General features: G+C 44.9%; 1 non-coding gene across 1 annotated transcript; it reads left to right on the top strand.

The window, feature by feature from the left end:
• The first annotated feature begins 9542 nt into the window (after positions 1–9542).
• On the top strand, positions 9543–9597 carry LOC123490803. Its single transcript, XR_006661049.1, has one exon. It is a non-coding gene; the product is annotated as a U7 small nuclear RNA (small nuclear RNA).
• The last annotated feature ends 434 nt before the right edge of the window (positions 9598–10031 follow it).

Below are 10031 nucleotides of genomic sequence, written 5' to 3'. Positions count from 1 at the left end.
TATGTATTGTGATGTCACGAGAGGCTGTGTCCTGGAGGGACGTTACATCCCCTGAGGTGGCTGCAAACCCAGACAGCTATGGCTCCATCTGCTGGTATGGTCGGGAACTCCACCCCCTCTATGGCCAATCTTCCCACGCAGCTGAAACAAATGAGGAGCTGATGAGCTGAAGGTTTGGGAAGGGAAGAGACACACTGAGGGAGTGTGTGGGGGTGAAGAGAACACAGTCTCCAACCTGGGCTCTCTGGAGGACAAGAGTGCTGCACGTCCACTTCCATGAGGAATATAAGGATTTGGAGATACTTACCTTTGGGAAATACTCACCTTTGGATATATGCACCTGTGGAAATACGTGAGAGACATTTGGAAGGACTTTTTGCTGGGTTGGCCACTAGCTGCAACGTGGACTACAGTAAGGCTGGGGAAAAGTTATCTGAGCGAGTGAGAATTATGATTTTGGATGTGGAAGAGACATCCCTGAACTGTTAACCCTTAAAGAGCCACAAGAGAACAGAATTTTGTTATATTTTCGTTAATTTCCCAAGACCTATAATAAAATCCTTGTTTTGTTTTGAACCTTGTCTCCTTGCACTACTTGAGCAATCCCGCTGAAAGCTGTGTAGCCTCTCGTGACGTCACAGATGGTGGAGAATACGGGCACGCTCAAGCGTTAATAGTGCATGTCAGAGGAGGATACCGAAGGTTTGATCACCCAGTTTTCCAAGTTGGCCGTAGGCTCCCCGCCCGACTGAAATGGAGGACATATTGAAAGCCCTTGTTGCTGGCCAGCAAGCCCAGATGCAAGCAACCGTGGCTCTCTTGGAGGAGCAAAAGAAAGCCAACCTTCTGAAGGCAGAGGAATTGCAGTTGCAGAGACAGAGGGTGGTCCAAAATACCCGCCCAATAAAGGCAAGTGACTTTATATCTAAGATGGAGCTACCGATGACATTGAGGCATACCTGCATGCATTTGAGGCCACGGCCACTAGGGAAGCCTGGCCCAAGCAACAGTGGGTTGGTCTGTTAGCCCCCTTTCTAACCGGGAATCGCTGAATGCTGTCCGGGGACCTGGGCCCTGACCAGGTTACTGACTATGATGCCCCTGTAAGTCTGAGATCCTCAGCAGATATGGACTCACAAAGTTTGGTATGGCCCAGCGCTCACAGCTGGACCTTCCAACCAGACCAACCTCCTCGGGCGCAGATGCATGAACTTGTCCGAATCGCAAGGAAATGGCTGGATCCGCAGAGGAATACAGCAGCGGCGGTGGTGGAGGCCGTTGTGGTGGATCGTTACCTACGCGCCCCTGCCTTATGAGGCAAAACGGTTCATCAGTCAACAGGCCTTGACCACGGCTGATCTGACCGTGGAAGCTGTGGAAAAGTACCAGGCCACAGCGGAGATGCTGAATGCTTCCCGAAAAGACCCCAGGAGTGCGGCCCCCACCACAAATGGGAAGAACCCGTCCAAAGGACCCCCAAGGTCTCGAACCCAGCCACGTCAGGACTTATCCCGGCTCCAGGGGGAGCCAGAAACCAGGCGGGTCCAAGAAGAGGTACACCAGGAGGGGGAAACTCGACAGTGTTACCGGTGTGGGGAGATGGGACATATCTCCTGGCAGTGTGGGAAACCAGCCGATGAACCTATGCCCACTGCGGAGTCCTCCAGCTCAGCACCCACACACCGCTTTTGCCTCGCTCTTGGGAGTCGAGATGGCGGCCCAGATCGACCCCCCACCTGCCCGGTAACTGTGAATCACCATGATGTGGAGGCCTTACTGGATTCTGGTAGCCGGGCCACCCTGGTGCGTAAGGATTTGGTGGGCCCAACGTGTCTGACCCCGGGGAAAGTCCTCCCAGTTTCCTGTGTCCATGGGGACACCAGAGAATACCCCATTACTGAACTTACAATGACCAGCACACGGGGAACCATACACACGACGGCGGGGGTGGTTGATTCCCTCCCGTCCCTGTCCTAATTGGACGAGACTGCCCAGCCTTTTACCCACTCTGGAGAGAGTCTCAGGAGAGATAACCGAGTACCGGAAACGGAGAGGCAAGACTCATCCTGGGAAGGCTCCGGTGCAATCCTCCGATACTCACTCCCGCCCGGCTCTGATAGGGATGGCAGGTGCCCAGACCGACACAGAGACGGAGCTACAGAATCTGGACAAAGAACTGTCTGGTCTGAAGGGGACCGCTGAGAGGTATCGTTTGTTAAAGCAACAGTTAGACATGAAGACAGAAGAGTTAGATATCCTCCAGGCTAAACTCCAACAGAGCTCCTTCCCATAAGCAACAGGAGGAGCTGGAGAGGCTGCGCAGGACCATCGAGGAGTGTGAGGAGACCCTGCGCAGTAGTAAGGAGGTCCAGAAGAAGGCAGAGGAGAAGTACAAGGTGTTGGAGAACAAGATGAAGAATGCGGAGGCAAAGAGAGAGAAGGAACTGAAAGCTGCTCAACAGAAGCTAAACTCTGCTAAAACCAAGGCTGATGCGTTCAGTAAGAAACTCAAGGAGAGACAACAGGAGGCTGAGTCCCTGGTCCTAGAGGTGGAGGAGTTGAAGAGAGAGCAGGCTGGCAAGCACCACGGCAATGCGGACGCCCTCTCCCGGCGTGATGCCTTCTTCGCTGCCTTACCCACGAGGACGTCGGTCCCGAGGAGGGGTGATGTGATGTCACGAGAGGGCTGTGTCCTGGAGGGACGTTACATCCCCTGAGGTGGCTGCAAACCCAGACAGCTATGGCTCCATCTGCTGGTATGGTCGGGAACTCCACCCCTCTATGGCCAATCTTCCCACGCAGCTGAAACAAATGAGGAGCTGATGAGCTGAAGGTTTGGGAAGGGAAGAGACACACTGAGGGAGTGTGTGGGGGGTGAAGAGACACAGTCTCCAACCTGGGCTCTCTGGAGGACAAGAGTGCTGCACGTCCACTTCCATGAGGAATATAAGGATTTGGAGATACTTACCTTTGGGAAATACTCACCTTTGGATATATGCACCTGTGGAAATACGTGAGAGACATTTGGAAGGACTTTTGCTGGGTTGGCCACTAGCTGCAACGTGGACTACAGTAAGGCTGGGGAAAAGTTATCTGAGCGAGTGAGAATTATGATTTTGGATGTGGAAGAGACATCCCTGAACTGTTAACCCTTAAAGAGCCACAAGAGAACAGAATTTTGTTATATTTTCGTTAATTTCCCAAGACCTATAATAAAATCCTTGTTTTGTTTGAACCTTGTCTCCTTGCACTACTTGAGCAATCCCGCTGAAAGCTGTGTAGCCTCTCGTGACGTCACAGTATATATTTTTTTGTATGTGTATGTATACATGTGTTTGTATGTGTATGTATGTGTGTGTGTATGTATGTGTGTGTGTGTGTGTGTGTATGTATATATGTGTGTATGTGTGTGGGTGCACGTGTGTGTATATGTGTGTGTGTGCGCATATATATACGCACGTCTATGTGTGTGTGTGTGTGTATGTATGTAGGTATGCACATGTATGTATGTGTGTGTGTGGATGTGTATATGTGTATGTGTGCACATATGTATATATAAATCACAATTTTTTAAAAATATATAGATTTAGATTTAGATTTTTTTTTATTGGGGAGTACGTTCAATTTATCAAAATCCTTGTTCCCATCTCCTAACCCACAATATGTAACTGTACTGCTGTCTATGTCGGTTACTTATGGTTTATGTTTAGACCGGCATTGCTTAGCAATAGAATCTTGTGATGATACATCTTGCTTTTCTCAGGGATTGACACAAAATGAACCTTAAGTGCGCAATATGTTTAAGTTGCAACTTATTCTGTTTAGGTTTATTAGATGATAATTGAACACTTTAAGCGCGGGTGCCTCCTCTGTTCATATGTTAGTAGAAGTTCTAGGATAGTGAGAGGTGAACGTATAGTTGGGATTTTATTTTTATCTTGTTCGAGGTCGCGCCGTGCTTTTTTGGCATCGGCCAGACAATGTGTTTGTTATTTTTATTTTCATATTTTTTTCTGTCCTATTTGTGTATGCCTGTTAAATGTGGGTTGATGGCGGGGGTAAAGGTTGGGGAAAATAGGGGAACAGGGTGGAGAGTAAAGGTGCTTGCGGGGAGGGGTGGGTTGGATACTGCTCGGGTGTAGGTGCTACATATGCTGATCGTGATGGTTTGGTGCGCTTTCTTACCTTTTTAGTGAGTTACATGTTATGCAGGCCACCATAGGAACTACAAATGAGAGGAGGGCGGGGCTTACATTCACTTCCTGGAATGTCAAGGGTTTAAACGAACCAATTAAGAGAGGCAAGGTCCTAGCCCACTTGAAAGCACTTTCGTCTGATATTATATTTTTGCAAGAAACCCATCTGAAAAACAATTCTCATAACAGACTTAAATGTAAGTGGGTGGGGCAAGTGTATCAATCTAACTTCTCTGCCAAAACGAGAGGCACAGCGATTCTGGTACGGAAAGGAATTCCCTTTCTACATAAAACCACTATTGTGGATAAAGAGGGTCGTTATGTGATTGTAATAGGAGAGATCCACTCTACTTATGTAACTTCTGTATCTATGGGCCAAACATTGATAACCCCTCTTTTGTCAAAAGAGTCCTTGCCCTGTTTCCAGATATCTCCCACACTAATCTGGTCATTGGAGGGGACCTTAACTGTGTACTAGACCAATATGTGGATAGATCCTCTACCCGGCGAACCCCTACCTCCTATTCAAGCGAATTCTTGAATACCTACATAAAAAATTAGAACTTATTTGATATATGGAGGATCTCTAACCCTACGGGTAGGGAATACTCCTTTTACTCTCATGTTCACAATGTATATACTCGAATTGACTACTTTTTGGTTGATGCTAAACTACTCCCCTATACCTGTAATGTGAGATATCATGAAATTATAATCTCTGACCACGGTCCACTCACCTTCTCCCTGAGATTGGGTGACATCGTACCAAACGAGAGGGTCTGGAGGTTGAATCCTCAGCTCCTCACAGAACCAACATTCTGTGAACATCTTAAAGACCAAATTACATTTTTCTTTGATACCAACGACGGCACAGAGACTTCCCCAGCATTATTGTGGGAAACGCTGAAGGCGTATTTGAGAGGCTGTATCATCTCCTTTCAGACTGCCAGGAGTAGGCAAAACAGAAGAAAATTGGTAGAACTGGAGGCACAAATTCACTTACTGGATAGGGAGAATGCTAGACATCCATCTATGGAGAAACATATAAAAAATTATGTCTTTAAAATTTAAATACAATCAGATCCTCTCGGCTAAAATTGCTAAATCTTTTCTCTATGCCAAGCAAAAATATTTTGAGTTTGGTGACAAACCACACAAATTACTCTCCAGACAACTTCGAAAAAATGTGAGTGACCGAATGATTCACAAAGTTAAATCTGCATCTGGGAATTACTCTCCTCCCCAAAGACATCAATGACAGATTCCATCAGTTTTATGGCAAATTGGTCCATTCGGACCAGACCGGCTTTATCCCTAACAGAAACGAATTCTTCAATCTCAGGTGCCTCTTCAACATTATGTATTCTCAGAGGTTACCTAACGTGGACCTTGCCGTTATATCTCTTGACGCCTAAAAAGGCCTTTGACCAAGTTGAGTGGCCCTATCTATTCAAGGTCCTACAGAAATGTAATATTGGAGATGGGTTCATAAATTGGATCCAGCTTTTATATAGGAACCCCTGTGCGAGAATACTCACTAACCAATCACTGTCGCCCCGATTTAAGCTTTACAGAGGACAAGGCAGGGTTGTGCGATGTCGCCTATGCTTTTCGCCTAATTATTGAACCTCTCGCTCAAGCGATCAGATCTCATTCAGCAATAGGCTATAATACTAAAGATACTCTAAATAAGATTTCCCTATACGCAGATGATATTCTCCTCTAAGTAACAAAACCCCAAGCTAGTATTCCAGCTATTCTTGAGGTGATTAATTTGTTTGGTACCTTCTCGGGATACATAATAAATTGGAACAAGAGTGAATTAATGCCCATACGGTTGCAAAACACCGCCTGGCTAGAACATCTTCCAGTTAAGTTATCTTCAGAAAAATGTATCTACCTTGGAATTGTAGTTACCAAACAATACTCCTTACTATTTAAAGAGAATTTCCCCTCTCTGATGCAAAATCTCAAGGCAAACATACAATTTTGGAGAACTCTCCCAATTTCTCTGCTCGGAAGAATTAATGCCATTAAAATGGTCTTCCTCCCACAACTGCTCTACCTATACCAGAACATACCAGTATTCATACCTAAATCCTTTCATAAACAACTGGACTCTATTGTCAATCCTTTCATCTGGGATTATAAAACACACAGGATAGGTAAAAAACACCTATGGAAATCCAAGATGGAAGGAGGATTGTCTCTCCCAAATTTTATATTTTACTATTGGGCCGCTAACCTCTGCGCTGTTACGTTTTTGCTGGATGAGGCACCCCCGCCATCCAGCTGGCTTAGTATGGAGCATGAGGAGTGTCACCCCTTCTCTATTGGTGCTGTGATTTTGTCACCTGTCAATCTGGAGATGTCACTTTACCGTAACAATCCTATTATACATAGCACAGTCCGATTCTGGAAGCAAATTAAAGTCCACTCTGAGCTTAGACCAATATCATTCATGCTCCCTGTTGCCAGGAATCCCTCCTTTGCCCCCTCTAACCTTGAAAACACCTTTGAGCGATGGGGAGAGTTGGGGATAAGTACCATAGGGGATTTATATATAGGAGGGACCTTTGCTTCCTTTGAATCGCTGAGGGAAACTTATAACCTTCCCAGAAGTAACTTTTTCAGATACCTACAAATTAGAGACTATGTTAGAAAACACCTCCCAACATTTGGGAATGCTAAACCTTCCATGTTTGACGGATGCATAAAAATATGCCCCACCTCAGACAAACTGATATCTCGTCTATATGACGCTTTTTCAATCTGTTAACGCACCCTCTACTGATGCCATTAAGGCAAAATGGGAGGAAGAACTAGGGACTGACATTTCGGTGGCAGACTGGGAGGATAGCTTGGAGCATGTCCACACCTGCTCCATTAACTCCAGACATCGTCTCATACAATTTAAGGTACTACACAGATTACACTATTCCAAAACTAAACTGCATAGGATATTTCCTGATACATCCCCTATGTGTGATAAATGTCAGGCTGAGCAGGGTACACTACTCCACTGCTTTGCCCTATGCTCTGGTGTGGAATTTTGGGGTCCTCTCTGAAGTTCTGGAGACTTCAATAGACTCAGACCCACTTCTGATAATCCTGGGAGTGTCCGATTCCCTACACGGATTAACCAACTCCCAAAAAACTCATCTCTTACAGTCTCATTTCGGCAAAAAAATGAATCTTGTTGTTTTGGAAAAAGAGGGAAGCGCCCTCTACCAAACTATGGCTCAGCGAATTGGCAAACACTGTACACTTAGAAAGAATTAGATATATTCTGAACAATAAATTATCAACATTTGATCAAATCTGGCAGCCTTTCCTCTCTTACTTGGACCAGTCGGCGCTGTGAATTTGTACTTTTTAACGCACTCTCAATTGTCATATTGTAATCTACCTTTGGGCAGCGTGTGCTGGCCCCGCCACCTGAGCAGTCGGGAGGGGAATAGGGTGGAATAAGGGGGGGATAAAGGGGGGTATAAGTATAAGTGGGGGGTTACATCCACCCTTTTTCTTTCTACCTGTCCCTGTTCTGTATGTCTTGTTTTGTAATATTTGTTTTGTGCCCAGAACTCTGGGTCTTGTTGTTCATATCTGTTCTCTTATGTTTAGATAAGAACTGTACACGTGTCTTTCATACCTATACACCATTCTTGTGTGTGTTCAATAAAAAATATTTGAACGGAAAAGAACAGAAGCTCTGAACTCTCCGTTCAGAACCCACTCCTACCTACCTACCTACATACAGTGGGGAAAAAAAGTATTTAGTCAGCCACCAATTGTGCAAGTTCTCCCACTTAAAAAGATGAGAGGCCTGTAATTTTCATCATAGGTACACTTCAACCATGACAGACAAATCACATTGTAGGATTTTTAATGAATTTATTTGCAAATTATGGTGGAAAATAAGTATTTGGTCACCTACAAACAAGGAAGATTTCTGGCTCTCACAGACCTGTAACTTCTTCTTTAAGAGGCCCCTCTGTCCTCCACTCATTACCTGTATTAATGGCACCTGTTTGAACTTGTTATCAATATAAAAGACACCTGTCCACAACCTCAAACAGTCACACTCCAAACTCCACTATGGCCAAGACCAAAGAGCTGTCAAAGGACACCAGAAACAAAATTGTAGACCTGCACCAGGCTGGGAAGACTGAATCTGCAATAGGTAAGCAGCTTGGTTTGAAGACTGTGGGAGCAATTATTAGGAAATGGAAGACATACAAGACCACTGATAATCTCCCTCGATCTGGGGCTCCACGCAAGATCTCACCCCGTGGGGTCAAAATGATCACAAGAACGGTGAGCAAAAATCCCAGAACCACACGGGGGACCTAGTGAATGACCTGCAGAGAGCTGGGACCAAAGTAACAAAGCCTACCATCAGTAACACACTACGCCGCCAGGGACTCAAATCCTGCAGTGCCAGACGTGTCCCCCTGCTTAAGCCAGTACATGTCCAGGCCCGTCTGAAGTTTGCTAGAGTGCATTTGGATGATCCAGAAGAGGATTGGGAGAATGTCATATGGTCAGATGAAACCAAAACAGAACTTTTTGGTAAAAACTCAACTCGTTGTGTTTGGAGGACAAAGAATGCTGAGTTGCATCCAAAGAACACCATACCTACTGTGAAGCATGGGGGTGGAAACATCATGCTTTGGGGCTGTTTTTCTGCAAAGGGACCAGGACGACTGATTCGTGTAAAGGAAAGAATGAATGGGGCCATGTATCGTGAGATTTTGAGTGAAAACCTCCTTCCATCAGCAAGGGCATTGAAGATGAAACGTGGCTGGGTCTTTCAGCATGACAATGATCCCAAACACACCGCCCGGCAACGAAGGAGTGGCTTCGTAAGAAGCATTTCAAGGTCCTGGAGTGGCCTAGCCAGTCTCCAGATCTCAACCCCATAGAAAATCTTTGGAGGGAGTTGAAAGTCTGTGTTGCCCAGCGACAGCCCCAAAACATCACTGCTCTAGAGGAGATCTGCATGGAGGAATGGGCCAAAATACCAGCAACAGTTTGTGAAAACCTTGTGAAGACTTACAGAAAACGTTTGACCTGTGTCATTGCCAACAAAGGGTATATAACAAAGTATTGAGAAACTTTTGTTATTGACCAAATATTTATTTTCCACCATAATTTGCAAATAAATTCATAAAAAATCCTACAATGTGATTTTCTGGATTTTTTTTTCTCATTTTGTCTGTCATAGTTGACGTGTACCTATGATGAAAATTACAGGCCTCTCTCATCTTTTTAAGTGGGAGAACTTGCACAGTTGGTGGCTGACTAAATACTTTTTTCCCCCACTGTACCTACGTACCGGTTATGGAACATTTGTTCTTTTAGTTTTTCTCCAGTAGGTTTCCTCATGGAGAAAGCCCCCACTTCTATGTCAAAGATAATAAAACAAACAGTTTAGTAAATACTACAGTAATGTCCCCAAAAACATTACTGTAAATACTACAGTATACTGCAGTAAATACTACATTATTCACTGTAGTGTTTTTACAGACTTCAGTCTGCAAAAACACTACAGTGAATACTTCAATAAAGTCTGCAAAAACACTACAGTGAATACTATAGTAATCCGACCATAGGATACACTATAGTATTTTTTCATGTGGGAATGAGCATCACTAGCTTATTTTGATGCATTTGACCGAAAGAGCATCAAGGACTTATCTTGTAAGCCTCCTCAAACTACACAGAGGATGTATTCTCTAATCTTGAACTCTACACTCTTCAGACTCAGTTGATGCATGGTTTTCTCTTGCTGAACACCCCAAAAGGCTTTTGGGGTCATTACGCATTTCCTAA

The sequence above is a fragment of the Coregonus clupeaformis genome, unplaced genomic scaffold (assembly GCF_020615455.1).
Source record: "Coregonus clupeaformis isolate EN_2021a unplaced genomic scaffold, ASM2061545v1 scaf4886, whole genome shotgun sequence".
Taxonomy (NCBI): domain Eukaryota; kingdom Metazoa; phylum Chordata; class Actinopteri; order Salmoniformes; family Salmonidae; genus Coregonus; species Coregonus clupeaformis.
This window is presented reverse-complemented; position numbering and strand designations above follow the sequence as displayed.